Genomic DNA, 22,424 nt, shown 5'->3' with positions numbered 1-22,424 from the left:
TAAAATTACAACTACCATATGAGCCAGCAATTCTATTTCTGGTGTATATCCAAAGGAAATGAAATCACTGTCTCAAAGAGATTATCTATCACCCCATGTTCACTGCAGCATTATTTACTATAGCCAAATTTGGGAATTAACTGAAATGTTCATAGATAGATATATTATATAGAGAGATGTTTATTTTCAGCCATAAAAAAAAGAAAACTCTGCCTAGAGTAGCATACCCTTCAGATATTTTGTATTGCAAGTGGTCTGAGATAGATTTACATGAAATCCCTTGAAAGCATGTATACAACTTGTGAGTCCCAACAGCCTTTTTGTGTGAGTGAGCCTAACTCATGGACACCTTTAAGGGCAGTCATGGAGGGCAAACACTGAGCATGAGATTCCCATTTTTGAAGCTGCAGCCACTGACGTTCTAGTATGATCAAAGTACTCCACAAATATTTACTGTAATTATTGTTGTTGATCTGTTTTTGCTAATAACCTTTATACCCTGAAGTTATGCTCATCCAAAGAAAGATTAAAACAAGGTAAACACAACAGAACTCATATCAACAGAGAACAGATAAGGAATAAGGGAAATAGGTAAGGGAGTATGCTCTGTCTGTGTACACAGAAGGCCAATCCCTTTATAGCATGCGAGTTAGGGGACCCGGGGACCCTCAGTTTCTCTAAAATACATAGGTCACCTCTGGCACGTCTACTGAAACGATCACTTCCCCTTATACTCTACATCTTCCCCAATATCTCCTTCACTGTTCTCAAAAGCACAGCTCACCATCTGATATACTGTTTAGCAACTTGTTTATACATTTACTGACTGTATTTTGCCACTAGAAAGTAACCTGCTGGAGAGCAGGAATGTAGCTTTTCACAATTGTATATATCTCCAGCATCTAGAAAAGCACATTCAACAAATACTTGTCAAATGAATATGTTACAACACGATTCTTAACCTAGGTTTTTCTAATTTCTTTTTAAAAATCATTTTATAAGCAAAATATATTCTAAGTGATATGACAAATCTATTCATTTGCTGTTTAAATGAGAGAACAGGTAACGGACCCACATGGCACAGCAGACCTCTCCTGTCGCTCCCGCTGCTCCCCTCAGCAGTGTATTTCACTCAGTCCTCCTGTTCTGCTCCCCACTCTGTCTCTGGTGAATCCTCTCACCACCAGGCCTCCCTACACTTCCAGGCTACACCTCACCTGTTGTATGCATAAATAAATAAATCTTAAAAAAAAATAAATGAGAGAACATTTTCGGTTGAGAAAACTTTAGTAATACGCTTGAATTTCTCCTACACGTTTTTAAAATGCTATCATTTTTCATACAGTGTGTCAAATATATTCTTGCCAATTTATTTAAGTTGAGATTAAATATTAAAATAGCAAGACACTAGGTTGTACGTTCAGTATAATCTTTGGGCATTATGGTTAATCTCTGGTGGGATTCCCCAAGGTGGACATCAAAGTCTGGGTCAGCATGAAATTATGCTAAGAAGTCTTCAGGGCCAATTTGTGTATTATCCTGTACACATTTATAAAAACAGGTGATAAATTTTTTTTATATATATATATTTTTTTAATACAAGCACTGGGTACAGTCAGAAGCACGGGAGGGTGAGAGAATTCACCAGAGCCAGAGTGGGGAGCAGAGCAGGCAGAAGGACCGAAATACATTACTGAGGGGAGCAGTGGGCGCAGCAGGAGAGGTCTGTCGCACCATGTGGGACCCTCACCCGGCGGCCGGGGATCGAACCGGCGCTGCAGAGGCTGTGGGCAGCTTCACAGCCCAGCGCTCAACCACTGTGCCACCAGGGGAGGCCCAGGTGATAAATTTTTATCTTATAAATCCACGTGGTTATTTTTTTTTTACATGATCAAGTAGAAATGACAGCTTTGAAAATAAAAGTCTTTTTCCTAATTCCACTTCTTATTAGCAGGGTGACTTTTAATAAGGGTTTTAACCTCTCTAAGCCTTGGTTCATTGACATCTGTAAATGATGTTATTTACCTTGTGAGGTTGTGAGGAATAAAGGAGATCAGGAGCTCAGCCTGGGCAGTACCCAGCACAGTGACTTACATAACAGGGATGCTCAATAAATTTGCTCCTTCCCTACTTTCCTTTCATGATCAAGCAGCGTAATGATTTCAGAAGACTGGGTCTGAATCATAGTTATCTCATTACCAGCTGTGTGACCTTATATAACCACTCTGTGCGTCCACTAACCCACCTGAAATAAGATGCTGGAGAGAGTGTCAGCCTCCTAGGATTCTCATGGGGACTAAGTGAGATAATTCATGTGTGGTGCTTAGCACTCTGCCTGAGAGATGCTAAATGCTCACAGCACTAAGTACTGCTTACTATTATTGTTGTTATAATATTACTAATGTTTATATATTGTAAATGTTCTAAGATCCACCCTATCCTTGAAAGGATAGCCATCTGCACAGGTTTTTAAGTGAGAACTAACTTTCAGTTTCCTGCTCTGTGTAGAATCTGAGCAAGAACCTGCTGTCTGCAGGTAAACCAGCCTTTTAACCCCTTCCAGTGACCAAGGAACCAGATAAAGTCTTCCCTTCCTAACTGCATGGTATATTCTTTAGAAATCAAAGAAGAGATTCAACCCCAACATTTGGCCCCCTCTGCATACAGATAGCATCAACTTATCTTTAGGTCAAGGTATCTTAGATAATTGAAAGATCTAAGCCTTTAGACAAAAACTAGAATACTCTCCTCTTCAAGAATAATAGCTTTTTTTTATGTCAAGAAATCAGTTTTTATCTGTATAGACTAGGCTCAGGCTTTTAATTGTTGGAACAATTTTCACAGAGTAAAACCTATCAAACTCTCTAAATTCAAATCCTCATTTTGATTATCTAATAAACTATTATTGAAACTTTCATTTTTCCAACTCTAATAATACCAATGCAAGTAAAAGATACTGAAGAAAATCAGAAGGGCTTATTTCTCCCTAAGATTGCCATCCCAGATAAAAAATTATTAGAGAAGAAAATTACTTATCAAAACTCTCATTTATATCTTAGAGAGTAGTATCACAGCCTTTGGAAATGCAGAAGACCCTATGGATCGTCATATTTGTGTCTTTATTTTACAAATCCTCAACACAGAGTACACATGACCTCTTCAATCAGAAAAACATTTTCTGGGGGAAAAAAAAGCATGAGGCAACATAAAATATTCAGGAAAAATGGTTTATCGTACCTTCTGATATGAACCATGTATGTGTTGTGCTTTCTGGCTAGAGCATCCATGTATTTTACATCATGTGATATACATGACTACAAGTTACCTCCAGGTAAATGTGCTGTAAGAAAGCTTACACATGATTCTCCTACAATTCACACATTTTTTTATATTTTATTTTATTTTATATAATTCTTACATCATTTTTCATTTTTGCCCATTGTATGCATTTTCATTTTGGTTATATTCCCCATACAGCTCCCACTCCCCTTATTTTGACCCTAATCCTTCCCCTCTCTTCCCCCTCCCCCCTAGAAAAATACTGGATGGTCTCACTCATAGCAGGAATTTAGAAAAACTAAAGAAGGGACCAGGAAAAAGACTAATAAAGAAAAAAATCAAAATTCACACATTTTAAAAAACTCTAAGCAATAGCTCCCCAGGTTTACTTTCAGTCTGGAGGCCATCCTTGAAGCTTTTGCTAATTGCTGTGTGGCCTTCTTGCACAGATTCAGGTTTTGGACAGCTACTGCCAAATGCTAATGACTCACACAGAGATGAAAGATAAAAAATGGTGTCAAACTACAATGTATACATATTTATACAGAAATTCCTTCTTAAAATCCCAACTACTGTTATTTTCAGTAGTTTCCAATGCAACAAACTATGTGTCACAATTTAAAAAGTTTTAAATATTTATCTACTTCCAGAAAAAGCCTTTATTTCTGAAACCGGGGCCTGGAAACCATACTTTTCTTGCTCTTGCACTGTTCACCCTTGTTCTGCTCCTGTTTACATATTTCTCACAATTAGGCTGAAATCAAGATGAAGGTAGAGGTAAGACAAGGGTTAAGCCATCACCTCATTATCACGAAACAAAACACAACCACCAGCACCATGACAGATCCAGTCAAGACCAAATTTGGAAGAAAGGGGCATGAATGCAGGTCCTGGAAAACCCTATTTCTCTAAAATCCTACTGATGCAGACCCTTCAATCTCTCCCATTCCTTAGTATTCCCGTACATAAGTCCCTGCTTCTCCCAGGCTTAGTGAGATGGCCTTTGTGACAGTAATCCATCACGTGCTCAGCTTTGCTACCTCCTGATTAAACCTGATTTCCTTCCAGCTTTTGTCTTTCCTTAGCTCTTGTCCTTCGTATTTAGGCTTATGAGCAGTGAATACTCAGTCCCCAGAGATCTTTTAATAATACTACTGAGTCTAAATTTGCTCTTCAACTGAAAAAAGGCACACAAAGCATCAAACAAAACAAAGCTAACAGAGCTCAAATTCTGATTCAACAATAAAGGTCCATATCCCTTCATTTGGTCTGGAGTCAGATGCCATGCTGTTGCCTGGCACAAACTGAAATAACAATCAGAAGAGAGCTTTTAGCTGACTCTACTAGCTGCTTCAAAGCTGCATCAAGATACTTCAGGGAGAGGAGGGACCTGAATTCATCTTAGACCTCCAGGCCCATCTCAGGATGCTTTTCTGGAGCGAGTCACTCAACAATGCTCTCTGCCTCAGTTACCCCACTAATAAACTGAAATGAACCAAGATGAATGCCAGAGGTTCTTCTTATTGTTAACATCCTGTGATTCTGACTGCTGTTACCTAACTTAGTTCCAAGAATTCTGGGGCTTGAGTCAAAAACATTTGGAGAAGCAATAATTCATTCTACCTGACCATCAACACAGACATAATAAAACACCAGCAATGAAACAAAATTTGAAGTAAAACAAAATAAAATGTAATATCTACTGCTACTTATACTTAATACTTACAATAGTCTATAGTTGTCTCCAATAACTACCTTCTCTCCAAATCTATTTTTTCTCATGCATCACCCTCCTCCACTTCTTTGAAAGACTAGTCCTCTTCATTTTGTGCACATCTTTTAGGAAAATCTCTTCCAACTGGGGCTTTAGCCCTACTTGTATTCTCCTCTTACCCTTTATGTCTATTACCCTTTGATTTTTGCTTCTCTTTCTGGTCTTCATCTCAACTTTGTATTAACCATAAAGCTCAACTTCATTCCCTCTGTTCTTCTTTCTATATATTCACTTGCTTAGAGAAGTCACACTTTCTCATCTATTAATCCACCTTTTCATGTTAAAGATTTTCCAGTCCAGGGCCTCCTTGGTGGCCTAGAGGTTAAGTCTCAGGGCTACCACCAACGACCCTCTTCAGCATCTTGAGCTCAATCTCCCACCAAGGAGCTAACCCACATGGCACAGCAGACCTCTCAGGTCTCACCCTCTGCTCCCTTCAGCAGTGTATTTCAGTAGATCTGCCTGCTCTGCTCCCCACTCTGTCTCTGGTGAATCCTCTCACCCCCCACACCTCTGGCCTATACCCAGTTCTACTATGCAAAAATAAAATCTTTTAAAAAATAAAGATTTCCCAGTCTATATCCACAGTGCAGATCTCTGTCCTCCTCAATATGTCTGTCTACAGGGCAGATATTTATATATCCTGACATTATGTCACTCTAACACATCCAATTTTAAATTATTTCACTTTCCATTTGCCAAGTAAAATCCTGACTAGATCATTTCTACATTATTTCACTTTCATTAATGACACTTTTCTCAAGCTACTACCCTCAAAACTTTGGGCATTTTTTGTCCTTGCTGTGGTTAAAGAGGAATCACACCACCTGGGTTCAAATTTCAAATTAGTCACTTACTGGCTTATTATGACCTGGGAAAATTATACAACCTCTCTGTGTCTCAGTCTCCTCATTTGTGAAATGGGGATGACAATAACGCCTGCCTTACCAGATATGGGCAAGAAGCTGTTCAAATATAAGGTGTTCAGAACAGTGTGTCCCACCTGCCAAATGTTTAATAAGTAATAGCCAAGCAAGCCAACAAAGTATATTAACACCTAGAAATTCAGTAAGCTTTACAAGAAAAGAAATATAATAACTGTATATGGTGTGGCTCATCTGTGAATAAAAATTGTGTCGTGATGAAAATAGAAGTGACCAAAAATTGTGAAATAACTATACTGGGAAGAGGGAAAAGGGGAAATGGATGTGCACTTTCCAACTGTGTGTGTGTGTGTGTGTGACATTTTATGTTTGAGAGATAACTGAGTTAAATCATCTCCTTTCAGAATAGAAAACCAGTAAGGAATAGCTACTATGATTGGCAACCAAAATTTCTTAACAGTCAGTTTGCAAAGACTTCAGATCTCACTTGCAATTCAACACACAGGTTTTCTTCACTGTTTATTCAAATAGCAGTCAGACCCCAAATTTTTGACAATATTTTCCAAAATAATTTTGGCTAAAAATCTCTTTTATGTAAAAGCATGACACATGCCATTTTTTTGCTTTATAATATCTCCACCAGACATCCCTGCCACCAACATACTTAAAACAATATTTATGAAAACCAATTATTTGCAAAATATACTGGCTTTCATCGACTGAAATGACAACTTCAACACAGTAAAAAATTTATGCTCTAAATTTATGCTAATAAATTTAGCTTAGTTTCTTATCCTTTCCTGAAAAAAGAAACCAACAATATTTGTTTCATAAAGTGAAGAATTAAAATCTACAATAATTTTTAGTCACTAATTGTTTAATAGATGATTTGTTACAATACTCAATCCCTGAACATTGATTGTGGGAGAACTGGAGGAGCCATAATTTGAGAATTCTTGGGGCAATTCCTGCCTTGCAATTGGTCTGTTTCAGGGAGCTTTTAAGCACTCATAAGCATGAAGACCCCACTTTCTGCTATTAAGTTAAAAATGAATAGGGTAGCCTTCTAAAAGTGCCGAGTACCACTAAGAGGCTAAGAGAAGTGCTGGTTGGCAAAATGAAAGGTATCATCACAGCAGCTACCTTGAAGTGCACATTCAAGCACTTGACATAGCTTTAGTTCTACCTCTTCAATATATTCAAGGAGAAGAAAACAGGTTAATCAGAAGAGTCATTCTGACCTGAATAGGTGAATAAATAAAACTCATCTGGTGCCAAAAGAAAAGTGAGTGCTTCTAAAATTGACACCCCCCCCCAGTGCCTCCAGAGGAAATTCAACAGGCTTTCACTCAGCTATCAAGGCTTGCTTCCAGAGACTGCCATGAAACAAGTTTATTTCCTCAGGTATTTCCTTTCCCCTGCCTAAGAAATTGGGTTTTCAAGTATCTCAATGAATTCAGAATATTTTTACACATTGCTTTCTTACCTAAAAGTTACACCATCTTGGCTCCTAATTCTTTCCTCTCAGTGATGAAATTGAGAGGATTAAAAGAACTCTAAATCTGCATCTCTGATCCCCACATTAAAATTTGCATTTGTTTTTAATTCAGGCTCATATCTAAAAGGCTTTTCTCAAGATTTAAAAGAATAAAATTCATTAACAAGGTGTGATACATTCATACTTATTTCTCCAACTTGACTGCCTGTTGAAATCACCTGAGAAACTTTAGAAACTGCTCATCCTAAGTCACACCTCAGAGAATCTGATGTATGGCCTAGGCATCCGAACTTATTTAAGCATCCCAGCTGAGTCTAATGTTCAGCTGCTGTTGAGAAGCACAGCTCTGGAGAACTGGTGCTCTCAACACCACAAAGTCTTACTGTGTATTACCCTCATGAGAGTGCGCATTCCTTGAGTAGAGTGGGTTGACTTTTCTACTGCTTTGATTTCTATTTTGTTCTATTCTTTGGGAAAGCATGTCCAACAGAATAGTGCTACATAAATCTTTGAATGCCTTCTAATGACACATGTTTCTGATTTTGTCTTTCTGGATTTTCTGAGTTATAAACAAAAGAGCTCTACTTTGTGTCCACCACACAATACTTCTCAGGATAATAATAATAGAACAAACTCAACAATAAAAATCATAATGTATCTTTCATACCTTTTGTTGGAGAAGTTCAATTCTGTATATTCTGGTATATTTATACTTCATATAGAGTGTCTAGAAGTTTTATTAAGATTCAACAAAAATTTTTAAGAAAAAAGGAAGTTTAACAAATTACCTAGCTTCTACAATTGAAATTACACCCTTGTAACCACCATGCCTAAACCTTATTTTAAGAGTAATGAGAAGCAATGAAGCCTCTTTAATATTGTTCCCTTATAGGAAACCTGGAAAAGAACCAGTAGAAAAACACAAATTGAATTTGGGGCCATTGAATTTGAACTGTCCTTAAGATATCAAGTATAAGTGTCACTCAGTTGACTATGCTGTGGGAGGAGAGGAAACTTGGCAAATCTTTTCAAAGAGAAGGTAACTGAAACAATTTGCAAAAGAGTGAAGAATGAGAGAGTGATGAACTCCAACATGCAGATACTGAAACAGGGCAAACCTCGGGCAACCAGATTGAATCAGTTGGTAGGTCATCACCCAAGCATTCTAAAAGCTGACACATGGAGAGTGTCAGCTTTTAGGGGGTAAGAAAAGGGAGAACTAAAGAGAGAGAAAGAGAGAGAGTGTTTACATATTTACAGCCTGGCATGTGTCTAGGTGTCCTCTGTCCTACCCCAGATAGTGTCTGCTGAGTGGAGACCAAGTTCCAAGCCGAAGCCCTACATGGCAAGCTATAGGCTTCTCCACAGATGTTCTTCCTCATGAGTCATTTCGTTGCCAAGGCCCCAACCATAATACCACCAAAATACCAACAGCTGAGCTGCCAGAAGTCCAGGAGCTTAACTGCCCAAAGTCCCAGCTCTGCCCGCTTCTTCCCATCAAACCCATCTCATGGGTTGGACTCTGGAAACTCCACTTTCTACCATGAGGTTGGCTGTGAACATCACAGCCATCAACATCAGAGGTTGCTTCTCACTATTCCACTTACAATTTCAGGTATAGCAACTAAAAGGAGGAAAATTGCAATAAATAAACTGGGATACATTCTATTCCAACCTCCATCTATATTTCTCATTAGTTCTTGTTAAAACTAGCAGTGGAATTATTGGGTTAGTATCTTGATCCAAACTGACAGTTTTCCAGAAAGAGTATACCAACTTTCCTCCCCCTTCTCTAGAATGAAGTGTGATCTTTGTCAACTTGATTGATAAAAAATGTCATCCTGCTTTCTTGAGCAACTGTAGAATTTGTATTATGGAAGTGTAAATGGTGTTGCTATGTAAATAAGATCAAGTTATTCTCAAATACAGAATTGTGTTTAAACTTGCAGTAGTTTTCTTTGGAGAGTTGGTAATGGCTGGCACTGCTTGGATTTGAATCTGGCCTCACTTCCTTACAACTTATACAATCCCAGGAATATTCTTTAACCTTTTAGGTGCCTCAGTTTCTTCATCTGCGCACAAATGATGACAACCTCCTACTTCATATAGATTATTGAGTAGTCATTTGTCTGGTTGTTTTGCCATTGCTTGTTGTTGTTACTCTCTTTCTGTTTGTGAGTGGTGGTGGGGAATGTACCACTTGCAACTTTTCTGAAGCAGACAGGACACTGGTAAGGGGGATGTGGTTACAGTTTTCTGTGATCCATAGAGCAGGGAAGGCTTTGTGAGAGCTGCAAGAGCAGAATCAGTTCCAGGCTGCCTCTCATACTACCTACAGACCAGGCCTCCCCAAGGCAGCCAGGAAGCAGGCAGCCAAAGAAGGTCCCAGAGCCAGTTATCTTGCCCAGATAACTGGGCAGTCAGCTCACTGATGACTGTGTCCAGTAGCTTAGCCCACTGCCCTGCCCACCACCTGCTGGACAAGGACATCTGATTCCCTGAGGATGGGCCCAAGGGTGAGTAGCAAGTGGAAAGAATGGGGGTTGGTTGGAAGGGAGCCATCCTGATGTCCCCCTCCCGGGCATTTCCAGCAGTGGCTCACCTGGGAAGGGGCAGGACCCAGGGAAAGAGCTGCACCCCTGGAGAAGACCACTTAGAAGGCAATGGAAGTGCCTGAATTCTGAAACAAGCAGGCAGGAAAACAAAAACGTTCTTCTGATCACATCCCTTGCCAATATTTCCATTTATAAACCTTACTGCTGTCCCTCTGTAATTTTAATCATGAAAAACAAACCACTGTTTTGTAATTCCTTGATAAACTTTTATCTAAATTGCCAATAAATATGTTTCATTGTACCCAAAAAGAGTGAGAGATAAGACTGTTTTTTAATAAGACAAAGGAGATGATCATCCTGTCTTCTTTCTAGTTCTTTAGTTGCCTTGCAACTTTTCCAATATGCAAGACACAGACTTCAACCTCATTAAATTGAGAACAGTTTCCCTTTTCATTTGAAGATTTACACATTTTACGGGTTTTACAGTCCGGGAAGCTAGTGATCTCATGAGTATCTTCTGTTCCTAAAAATAAGTAGATAAATAAGCAAAATCAGGACTACATTTATTTGCCAATATCGTCAAAAAGTTCTAGCTGAGCCTGCAAATACAATGATCTATGCAATTATTGGTGAAATGGCCTATGGGAACAACAGTTTTTAATCAGATTTAAAAATAGATTTTAGAAGGAACTGACAGGAACTGCAGGTACTTCTGACTTGGTGTAGAAAACCAAGTGACCTCCTTTTAGAATAAGCGCAGTATTACTGAACAACCTAGGAGAAAAGCCAGAGCTGGACTTTCTAGAAGAGCACACCACACTAGATGTCCTGCTGTTCCAGGCAGGTGAGCGCAGCAGGTATATAGAGAGTAAGTGCAGTTTCTCAGCAAGCTGTCAAGGCCACTCTATTCCTAATTGAAATCCATGTCAAGGACTTCCTTTACCCTTCACTTTTAGCCACCTCACCAGGGACAATTTGGGAATACCATACACCACTGCCCCAAATTACCTTTCTCTAAGCTGATTTTCCTCTGCCTGAATCTTCCTATTCATTTAAGCTAAATAGCTTAAAAAATTATTGTGTAACATTTTGAAGCATTTTAATATGTTCAGGAACAAGAAAAAATATAGAATGATAAAGCAAGATGGAAGAGAGAAGAATAAAAGGAGGAGGTGGAAGGAAGGGAAAAGGATGATAAATGAAAAGAGAGAAAGGTAGTTTCCTGTGTCACCTTTGTCCCCCATTAATACATAGCATTCATCCTTACCATGCCCAGAACATAAAATGCCTGAGAGAAAGAGAGAGGGAGGGACAGTTACACTTAGATTTGTAGCCTGTTCACATAATTTCAAATCATACTTGTCATACTTCATTGAAAAGTCCCACAATGTTTATCTTCAGCCGCAAGCTTTGTCCTAGTCTCATTTTATTTGTCTGTCTACTAGATTATTTCCACTTGACTGTCTTATTGTCACTTCAAAATTACCATTTCTAAAATGAATTCAACTGGCTTCATCTCTAAGCCAGATCACTTTCCTGAATTCATATTTTTATTAATGGCACGAGAACTGTCTAAATCATTCATCTTAATCCCCCTGCCCTCACTGATAGCCCTATTTTCAGCTTCACACCATCAATGTTTGTATTTTCCTGATATTTCTTTCTCCTCTGTCTCTTCCTTTCCATTCTTAACCCTATCAGGGCCTAATTACTTCAAGAGCTCCTGAAGTTCTAAAAATAAACTTCAATAACTACAGAGCTTTTCTGATTGAGGATATTCTGAACTGAAAGGAAAATCTGCTAAAAGGGATAAACTAAAGGGGAGGTAAATTATGGTAATGTTATAATAATTAACTTTTCTTGAGTATTTGCTATTGTCAAATACTTCTTAAAAGTATTCCTTCTGAGTACTGAAGGAGTAACAAAGTCTGAAAGTAACATTTCAGACTCACAATAAAGCTCTATGAAATTGATGCTATTGGTATTTTCCTTATGATAGGCCAAAAAAAACGAGAGAATGGAAATAAAATTTGCATGGTAAACCTCCACGCAAGGTCTCAGAATCATTCTCTGTAAACCAAGTAGGCATAAGAAATAATCTTTAAAGTCCCTCTCTTGGAAATAACCTAAGATTCTACCTCATATCTGAGATGAGAAATTTGGTATGAAAGATAATACTGGGATTCTCCAAATTCTAATTTAAAATTATAAAATTTGTAGAGAAATGAATTTGTTCATTTGACAAATAATAATTGAGCACCTACAAATGCCAACAGATAGTTGCTGTATAATTTCTTACAAACTTCTCATTTGCATAAATTATTCTTTTATGATTGCTAGTCTTACCTGTGGCAAGTAAAAGGCCAAAGAAGAAAAGAGCTAAGAAAAGGCAATGAATCTTCATGGCAAGTCAGCTCAAAAGTAACTGTTTCAGAAGATAAACCAATAGAAATGGAGATGATTTTGGAGTCAAAATTCATATTCTTAGAGACATTCATGGGTGAGCAAGACCTTCCATACCTTGATCTCAACTGTGTAGGGAGTCAACTCCCTGCAATGCCTGCACTACTTCCTATTTGTTTAGATCACATTATGACATGTGCGAGCCCTTATTACATATTCACAATACTTTTTGCTCATTAATGTCTCTTCATACTGTCTTAGTAACCCCCATCAGGACTTAAACATGGGACTTCTTATCAGCTAAAATATCTCTCACTTGATGGCCCCCTTAAAGGTGACACTGCCATTCCAAACACCTATTCCACTTCCTCCACACAAGAACAGTGCTTTTTCCTCTCCTACATATCTCACTTCCTAGCTAGGACATCTTGTTCACCAAGACCAAAGTTGCCTTGAATACCTCCATGAAATAATTCGGAAGCCTGAATCTTCACAGCCCCCAACTCAATTTCCTGTCCTCGTAAGTCCAACAAGCATTGCTGAAGATTTTGATGTGGATATGCTAGTGTTTACTTTCATTTGCTTTAAACTGGGTCCTTGTGACACCCACAAGGAAAGGGGTTGATGGAGGACTATGAAAAGACAGACAGTTGGGGCTTTTGTACATCACAATGCTCCACAGGTTAGGGTTCTTTCTGGCAGGAGATAAGAACACGTGAGAAAATACTTTTAATTTAATATGGCTAAATGCAGTGACAGAAATATACAGAGTGCTTTAGAGAAGGGGACTCAGAGATTGTCAGATCTGTGGGTATCCCAGCCCTGCAGTCACTCTCTGCAGCCAGAGCTATATTCAGCCCATGCCTCACCCAACAGAAAACAGTCTAGGATCTAGAAGTTTTCTAGTAAAAATGTTTAGATCCCTAATGGAATTTGAAGTCTTTTCATTATATGTATTTTGGGGGGAAGGAAGGAAGGAGGGGCTATGTGATACACTGGTTAAGAGCACCAATTCTGTGAATTTTTAATGGTGAACTTCACACAGTATATAGAGAAAATGATTCATAGTGAAGAACACCTGAAACTTACATACTGTTACAATGCAATATTCCATCAATATAATTCTAAAAGAACACAGGTTCTAAAGTCAGACTACCTGGATTTGAACTTTTCATTCTGTAACTGTGAGACCCTGGCCAAATCACTAATCTTAGATGTTTCAGTTTCCTCATTTCTAAAATGGGGCTAATAAGACATCATGCCATCTTATTTGAATTTGTTTGATTTTGAATTAAATTACAAGGGCAAGCTCCAGTAAGAACCTAGGCAGGCATAGAGTAAGAAAGTAAATATGAGTATGATGCTATTTGTACCTAGAACAAGTGTTATACCAAGTGTGTGCTGTTGATATTAGTTACAATATTTTAATCAATAGATGAGGATCTCAGCAAATGAACCTGCATTTGTCCTCCAGTGTTGGCCTGATGCCAGGAGCAAAACACCCACATTCTGGTCCTTCCCATCTGGCTCTTTCTTATTGTTATTAACTAGGTCCCTCTCTGTAAAGGCATTCAAGAAGGGAGAGAACACGTTCACTCTTTAAGCAGAAGACAAATTACAAGTTCCAGATCTCTAAAAGAAAGGTAAAGTAGTAAAAAGACTCCAATGTATAAAACATAGGTTAAAAAACAAAAGTCATACCCAAACTGAATGGATGGCTCAGACAGAGGTCCCTTTGTGGGCACTCAGAGAGGAGTATAGTGCCTGACCCAGAGTAAACCCTTAATTCTTTCTGACTAACTAAATAAATGGTGAATGCCTTGTTTCACCAGTTTGCTTCAATATTAGGATTAAGTCACAAAGAAGTAAGGTAAAACTTCAGGCTATTTACCTGAGTTTCCCCAAGTCCAGCCTTGTACCCAAAAAAATGTACCTTCTCTCCATTCCTCACCCACTGGTATCTCCTCTGAGGAACACTTATGAATGACAGAGATTTGCATCAAACTCTTTGACCCTCTCCTTTGAAGTCTAGCTTTTCCTTTGAAGTTCTAATTTTAAATCTAAAACTTATTTTGATAACATATTTCAAAATGTTATAATTCATTCTCAATGTGTCAACCATTTCTTCTTAGTCTTAGATTTAACAACATACATATGGCACTTTTTTGTCTATATAACAACATGTCTAAAGTTAAAAAAAAAAAGAATCATCCATTCTTAATGATCCTATATATTTGTTTGAGTACAAAATGCCTAGGAATAAATAGTTGTTCTGAGATCTTAAAATAAACACATGTATAACTTTGACGAGGAAACACTGCAGATTGCTTTTAATGAAAGATTTGATGCCATGCTGCAGAGAAACCATCCAGCTTAGGTCAAGCTTGTAGAATGAGGTTTCTGTAAAACAATATGTAAAGCTACCAATTTCAAGGGCTTTACTGTAGCTTCAAATGCCTTAAATCGGATGAAGAGATCCCCCTATTTTTAAATTGAGGTTTCTGACCTAAATCAAAATCCATCAAAAGGCAATTTTTATACTAAAGAGGAAATAGAAATATTCTGCATTAAAATTTATAACAGGAAACATCAAACTATTCAATATTTTAGTTCTGCACTGTGATCAGTTAAATGTAACAGATGAGAGGGGAAAACTAAGAGACTAGGTGGATGACAATTCTGTGATCATCATCTTCAAACAAGAGTTGAACCTATTTCCCATTATTACTTTGCCAACCCTGAACTCAGAAAATTTGGTTTAATTTTTTTTTTATTTTCCCAATTTTAATTTGGGAAGAGCAGCCTTTATAAAGTCTGTAGCTATTGAATGAAAAATAAATATAATAGTATTAATCATATTATCTAAAGGTTTCCATTTGGACCCCATGAAAAAAATTTCTGAATAAGCTTAGTCAAAAACTGATTACCAAGGTGGTAGAGCTGCTTGCCTACTCCCAAATGTTGAAGTTCTAATATCTCTTTCTAATGGTCACTGTTATGTTTCTTTTAGTATTATCCCAGATAAAGCATTTTTACCTTGAAAATCATCAGCATAATATCATATAAATAGTGACTCATTCATCAAAGGAAGTTACAGAGTAGCTTACATTACAAACGGAGGCCACGTGTATTTTAATAGATAACTCTTAAACACAATGCATTAAGTAAAAACAAGAACAATTTGCAACACAGTTACTGTGTGTCCTAGATTACACACAGTATGATTCAGTTTGTAAACTTTAAACTCCTTATATAAACTATATATTGCTTGTGGGCACATACAAATTAATCAATATAAAATCATAATGAATACATAATTTAAGAGAGTAGTTATTTCTGGTGAGGAGTACATAAAAGACTTAAGCAATATCTGAAATATTTCATTTCTTAAAAATGTATCTGAAGCAAATTTGGCAAAATATTAGAATTTGTCCAAGTTGAGTGGGAAATATAGCCTTCTTTGTAACTTTTGTTTGCTTGATCTTGATATAATTTATAATTTTAAGAAGAAATAAAGTTAATAGTTTAGAACAAGGAGCTGGAAAAACAATATGTCCCAAGAAAGATGAAAAAGGAATTCATAAAGATTAAGTTTCTAAAAATGAAATAGAAAACACAAAGCTATAAAATTGATCAATAAAATCAGAAAGTGGCACTTTGAAAGTCCCATAAAATAGGCAACAATTTTGAACCTTTTATTAAGACTAAAAGAGAAAGAATGAATAGCATCTGTAATGATAAAAGAGATATCTACAAATACAGAAGGGAGTATTTAAATTATTAAAGAACACCACATTTATATTATCAGCTAATAGGAGCTAATATATCACACTAAAATCCCACTGGGATTTTTTTTTATACATAAATTAAACTGATTCAAAAGTCCATCTGGAAAAAGAAAATACTCAATAAGATCTGAAAATGTTTGGAAAGGAAAAATAATGAGAGAAACTGCCCTAACATTTATTGGCACCTTTATTATTTTGAGTCCATCCTCAAAGTGATAATGAGTTTACAGGTAAAAGCAGTTACTATGGTGACCAGAGATTTCCCTTTCTAAGTAGATGAAATATGAGATCCAATGTTTTCCATTCTGTTCTTCTATATGTGGCATCCCATTAATATCACAGCAGCAAGATGGTCCACAACATACTTAAACCCTTTGCTTTGAATATCAAGATGACTCAGCCACCCTGTTGTGTAAATAATGAGGTTTTGACATTTACAGATTACTCCTGTCAACTAAAAAGTGGTTAAAGTGAACATTACCCAGTCCTGCAGACATTCATGTGACCCAACATTTGGTTTTTTTCCTTAGGATTTATAACCTTGACAGTTAATTTGGTGGGCCTCTTTTAAAGCCTGTCATGTAGCACAAATTGACATTTAAGCAGCTTTTTAAAGTGCTAGTAAAAAAAATGTTAAAACATTCCTGGGTTTTTTCCTATTAATATCACCTATTATTTATTATCATAAAGAAGTGAATCATCAATTTTTCCACTTTCAACATTTTCTTAGGAATTAGAGATAGTAGATACAATTTTATTTCCTTTAAAGAAATAAACTACTTAGATTAACATTAAAATCTTTTGTATAACAAGTGACACCACACAAAACAAGACATCAGCATATAAATATATAAATGATATATCATGCATAGTTATATATATATTATAACTCATATGACATAAATATATATAAATGTATATGACATAAATATATACATGTATAATACATATAAAACTACAAATTATTAGGAAAAGAGTAAACAACCCAACAGGAAAATGAAATAGCTAATAAAAGAGAGAGAATGGCCATATAAAAGGATTGCCAAACTTACTGGTAGAGAAATCAAGTTAACACATTGAAATGTCGTTTTACACTCAGAAAATAGGGAGAAATGTGAATTATTTGGGAGGAGGGAGGTGATAATTTACATTGTTCTCTACATTTTCATATTCATTGGCCTCACTTCCAATCCAAAGGTCATGCCTCTTTCCAGCTAAGTGGCTCCTAGGCTTAGAAGGTGGTGGGCTATTAGTCTGGCCAGCCCTGAAAGAAAGAGATGAAGCCACCAACCATCTGGGGGAGGGGGGGCAGCAGTAATGAGACATGGGAGGAAGAAGGGACCAGTAGCTAAGGATTCCAGAGGAAACTATGGAGATCTTTAGGCCACTAGAGAAGGCTGCTATTGTCTATCCTCTGAGAGCTACAGAAAAGCCAGGCAGATACACAAACCTCCCTGAAAGATGGGAACATAAGAACTTTTGCTAACATTTTATTTGGTGGGTTTGGTTGTTTGGGGGTTTGCTTTTTATTTTTTTTTAGGGAATGCATTCTATTTTTTTTAACTTCAAGAACAGAGTATAGTTCACTTGAAGAGATGCAGATATATTAGAAAAGGCCATAGAAGAGCACTGCAGAGGGCCTTCAATCAATCAGTGTAGGACTCAATGTATTTGGAAAGAAAAGATTAAGACTATGTTGACTAGTAGTGTTTGAAGTAGGTTGGAACTTCGTTCACAAAGTTCCTACTCTCCCTTTACATAGTTCCCATATTCTCCAATGTCAAACTTGTATGACAAGGTAATACTAATTAAAAGAGTATGATATGGGGATAAAAATAGATACATCAATGGAAAAAATGAACAAAATCTGAACGTCAGCAATGAACAGCTAAAGAAATATACATGAGCAATAAACAAATGAAAAGATTATTAACCTCAGCAATAAAGAGAGAAAAGCTTATTATAGTAAGGTCATATGATTTTCATCAATTAGAATAGCCAAAAAAATTCATATACATATATATTATCATAGCATATGTCATATATTCATGTTATAACTATAATATACAAAGTTGGAAGTATAAGTGTTATCTTTTTGGAGTGCCACTGAATAACATCTCATGAAAATTTAAATGCATATATTATCTAAACAAACTTTTTCACTTGTAGGAATAAGTTCTACAGAAATATATTTAATGAACCAAATTTGTGATTGTGAAAAGTGCAGACAAGCGAAGTGCTTTCAAAAGAAAAAAATTGTTAAATTACTAAGGTACAGCCATTCTATGAAATAAATGATCAGTTTTTAATGTATATTTGCTTATCTTATCCTAAAAGTAGACACAAGATTTCTGGGTCAGAGATAGATTATGATGAATTACAATAACCACACTGATTCTCCCTTGTGCCAATTCTTCCCCTTTCTGGAATGTTAAAATGAGAACCTGATCAATATCACTCCACATATATAATGGTCTATACTGTGGGTGAGGAATCCCATGTAACTAAAAATCTGTACAGAAAAGGAACAGTTGCTCCTCCTTCTTTCTTCTAAGAGGGAGAGTAACCTTTGCTCTCCAGTATAAACAAATTCTCCTTGGGAACAAAAGGAAAAGAATGGTAGATTCTTACCTTCTGGAATATAAACAAATGTCTCCAGGAAGAAGATAAGATATGCATTTCTGAGTTTACAACTTTGGAATGTTTCCAGAGTTTGGAGGACATACGTTTATTACTCTTTGAATAGAAGCAGAGTGCATGAGGTATAACACCCCTCACCAGGAGGAGCAAATTAGTCTGGGAAAAAGGAAACATTTTCAAGCTTGTCAATTTCCTTTGCTGATGAACCCAAACTATGTGAATCATGAAAATATTCTCTCCTGACAATGAGCAGATGAGTAAAATGTAAATGTATCATCTTGGCATCCAGAGTAATCAAAATATAAAATATTAAATGAAAATTCAAATAAGAGAATAATACATTAAACATAATCTCATCTTTATGAAATGGGAAAACCAAATAATTAACATGCTTCTCTCATAGAGAAAAACAATGGATATGGAATTCAATTTAGCTATATATTTATATTTGTTATTGAATTTGGGCATGAACCAAGGGTGATTTTTAAAATGTTTTCTTTTTTGTATTCTCCAGATCTTCAACAATGAATATAAATTAGTTTTAGGATGAAAGTTACCTCCTTAATACCCATAACAAGTTCAATCATCAAAAGCTCTTCATACTTCAAAATAGCCACAAGATTAATAAATTGTATCTGTTAACTTTGCATTTATTATTTATTCCAAAAGGGATATGGTAAACTTGTTGATAGAATGAGGTCCTCCTCTAGCTGCTGTTTATCAATGTTTGTTTCACAATAACTTTTTAAAAAGCTCATTCATTATAACCAAAATGAAAATGCATACATTGCGCAAAAATGAAAAATGATGTAAGAATTATACAAAATAAAATAATAATTTAAAAAAACAAAGAAAAGGAACACACCCAAACAAAACACTTAAAATCTGGCTGTAGAACTAAGACTATCAAAAGGGAAGTAGTGAGGAAAAAAAGAGGGTGTGGGCTCAATGGTTTGTGATGGAGGATTATTTGGGCTTTGATGGTGGGAGTGTTATGATAGCATACACGTGTAGAAGTGTGAACCTATACCCCTAAAACATATAGTGTTGTTAACCAGTATAATCATAATGAACATAATTTTGGAAAAGAAAAATGTAAAATAAAGAAAATACATATAAGTGTAAAAAAATAATAAAACCCTCATTCATACAGCAACATCTATTAAGCATTTCTCACATACTTGGCATTATAATCGGCACTAAGAAAACAAAAAATCAGTTGGTCCTTCCTTGAGGAGCTTACAGTCTACAGGTAAAGACCTGGGTTCAAATATATAATTCCCTGTGATAAATAGCTGCATGTGAACAACGTGTGGTATAAACAGGCAAGGGATTTGATCCAAATAATTTGATCCACCTACTCAAGATTAAGACACAGGGGCCTCCCTGGTGGCACCCTATGAAGCTGTCCACAGCCACTGCAGCAAGAATTTGATCCCCCACTAGGGAGCCACCCACATGGCACAGCAGACCTCTCCTGACTCGCCCACTGCTCCCCTCAGCAGTGTGTTTCATTCAATCTTCCTGTTTTGCTCCCCACTCTGTCTCTGGTGAATCCTCTCACCCTCCACACCTCTGGCTTATACCCCAGTTCTTGTATGCATAATAAATAAATCTTTAAAAAAAAAAATTAAGACACAGCTAAAGGTCAATTTGTGGCTTCATTTTTACACCAAATGACAAATAACACAAGTTACCAACATATCAGAGAAACTTAGTCCATGATTAATATGTGTGATTGAACTGAGGGAGAATGTACTATTCAGAATATACTATTGCAAATTGGGGTCACCGTATTGATGTATATTATCCTTAACTCTTCAAAAGTTAAGTCATGTGAAATACATGTTCTCAACAAAATTAAGGTAGAGAATAATTTAGTGGCTAAGCTTTACAGATCCTTTGGTTTAAAGTGAAAAGCACTGGTTACTGCTGAGTCCACTTTTTGCTACTCCAACAGAGATTCAAGTGAGGAAAAACTGAGTTAGCAGGTCTTAAAATGTGGTCCTTAGCTTAGCAGGAGTGGCAGCATCTGGAACTTGTTAGAAATGTACATTCTCAATCCCCATTCTGACCTACTGAAGTAAACTCTAAGGGTAGGGTCGGTCTATCCGTGTTTTAACAGGTTCTTCAGGTGATTCTGATACACATTACACACTCATGTCTGAGAACCACGGTGCTAAGGAAAGAATTCAGTCATCAACATGCTACCAGTTGGTAGTTTTCATTTAATCAACTTTTGTTTAGGTACCAACAGAAAGAGGCATGGCAGAAAGGGGAATCTAAGAAAGCAGCATTTTGCTATTTTTCTCAAATACATGTATGTAAATAATAGTTAATAGAGAATGCACAAGTAGAAAAGCTCTTTTCATTTTATAGAAAACAGCCTTACAAGTAGTGAGATGGGTATTTTGGTCCCTATTGCTTCACAGGCTTTAGAGAATGGATGCAGCTATACCAAGACCAGTCTTCACAATGACAAAGCAGGCAATCTCTGATTTGTTATGACTGAAGGAGACCAGGAGGATGTGCCTTGCCTCCAACACAACCAGAGGCCACGTGACTAGAAGTGCCATGCTAAAGACTTTTTTTTTCTTTAAGCATTTCTCTGAGTAGCTACCCTTAAAAATTCAAATCTACCCTGGATGAATAACATCATAAATTGTCACCAGTTTGATTCAGTCATGAATTTATTAACCAAAACAGATTCTTCTGAAATGAGAAATGCAGGAAAGGGTACACAGTGAGGCCCCAGTGTGTCATTGAGGAGACTGATGCAAGAAAGGAAAGTGGGGGCATCAGTCATTGGAAATAAATTTCTACTTCTTCACCCACAAAGACCTTCGATTCTTCAGAGTCTAATTCTGGCTTAACTTTAGACAAACCCTCCAAACCTTTCAATGTCTCAAATTCTCAGCTGTCAAAAATTTCAGAAAAGCAGGAGTTTAAAAATGCTTGCCAGTCTTTAAGTGTTAAATATGTGAAGAGGGACAAAAATGAAATTCATATCAGTGTATGAGAGATAAGGATTCTGGCTAACTTCACTTATACCTCATATTATTAATGCCAATCTAAAGACCATCTAGAGTCCTTGGTGAAATGAAGGAAGTAATTTGTCTAGCATTCAAGTGTTATCCCCTGGTGACAGCTTATTTTACCCCTGTGAATGAAAATGTTGATGAAATTATAAACAAATACTAATGGGCATTCAAAGCTTTGAATTACTTTTGTGGAAACTAAACTGTAGGAGAAAATTGCTATTTTTCAATAACCTACACTACTCATACTGTTTATTCTAGATATTTTGTCTTCTTCATATGAAATATTTTCCTATAAGATAAGGAGAAAGAATTCCTTAGATTCTATTACAGAATGAGGTTAAGTGGTTAATTAATAACTTAGACAGGGACTTTAAGCCACTTCCCCTGTCGCCTAATGAAGAATAAGATGTCTCAGAATTTTCTTTCTATTCCTGGCAATAGAGTTGCTGAAGAGATAAACAACCAGAGCTGCTAACATAAATCACTCTGGAGGAGATAAACTACTTGACCTTTTGGGGAAGCATTTGCACTTGTACAACACTGAAACCAGAGAGGCTCAAAA

General features: G+C 36.7%; 2 long non-coding RNA genes across 4 annotated transcripts in view; one reads left to right on the top strand and one right to left on the bottom strand.

Annotated features, from left to right (window-relative positions):
* LOC119245829 (uncharacterized) overlaps positions 1–22,424 on the bottom strand; it is a 139,107-nt gene that overhangs the window by 57,612 nt on the left and 59,071 nt on the right. The window lies entirely within an intron of this gene.
* On the top strand, positions 12,623–21,700 carry LOC119245832 (uncharacterized). Its single transcript, XR_005125403.2, has 3 exons — positions 12,623–12,913; positions 13,945–14,036; positions 21,254–21,700. It is a non-coding gene; the product is annotated as an uncharacterized LOC119245832 (long non-coding RNA).

The sequence above is a fragment of the Talpa occidentalis genome, unplaced genomic scaffold (assembly GCF_014898055.3).
Source record: "Talpa occidentalis isolate TD23 unplaced genomic scaffold, MPIMG_talOcc4v2.1, whole genome shotgun sequence".
Taxonomy (NCBI): domain Eukaryota; kingdom Metazoa; phylum Chordata; class Mammalia; order Eulipotyphla; family Talpidae; genus Talpa; species Talpa occidentalis.
The sequence above is the reverse complement of the archived record's forward strand: the minus strand, read 5'-3'. Positions and strand labels throughout refer to the sequence as shown.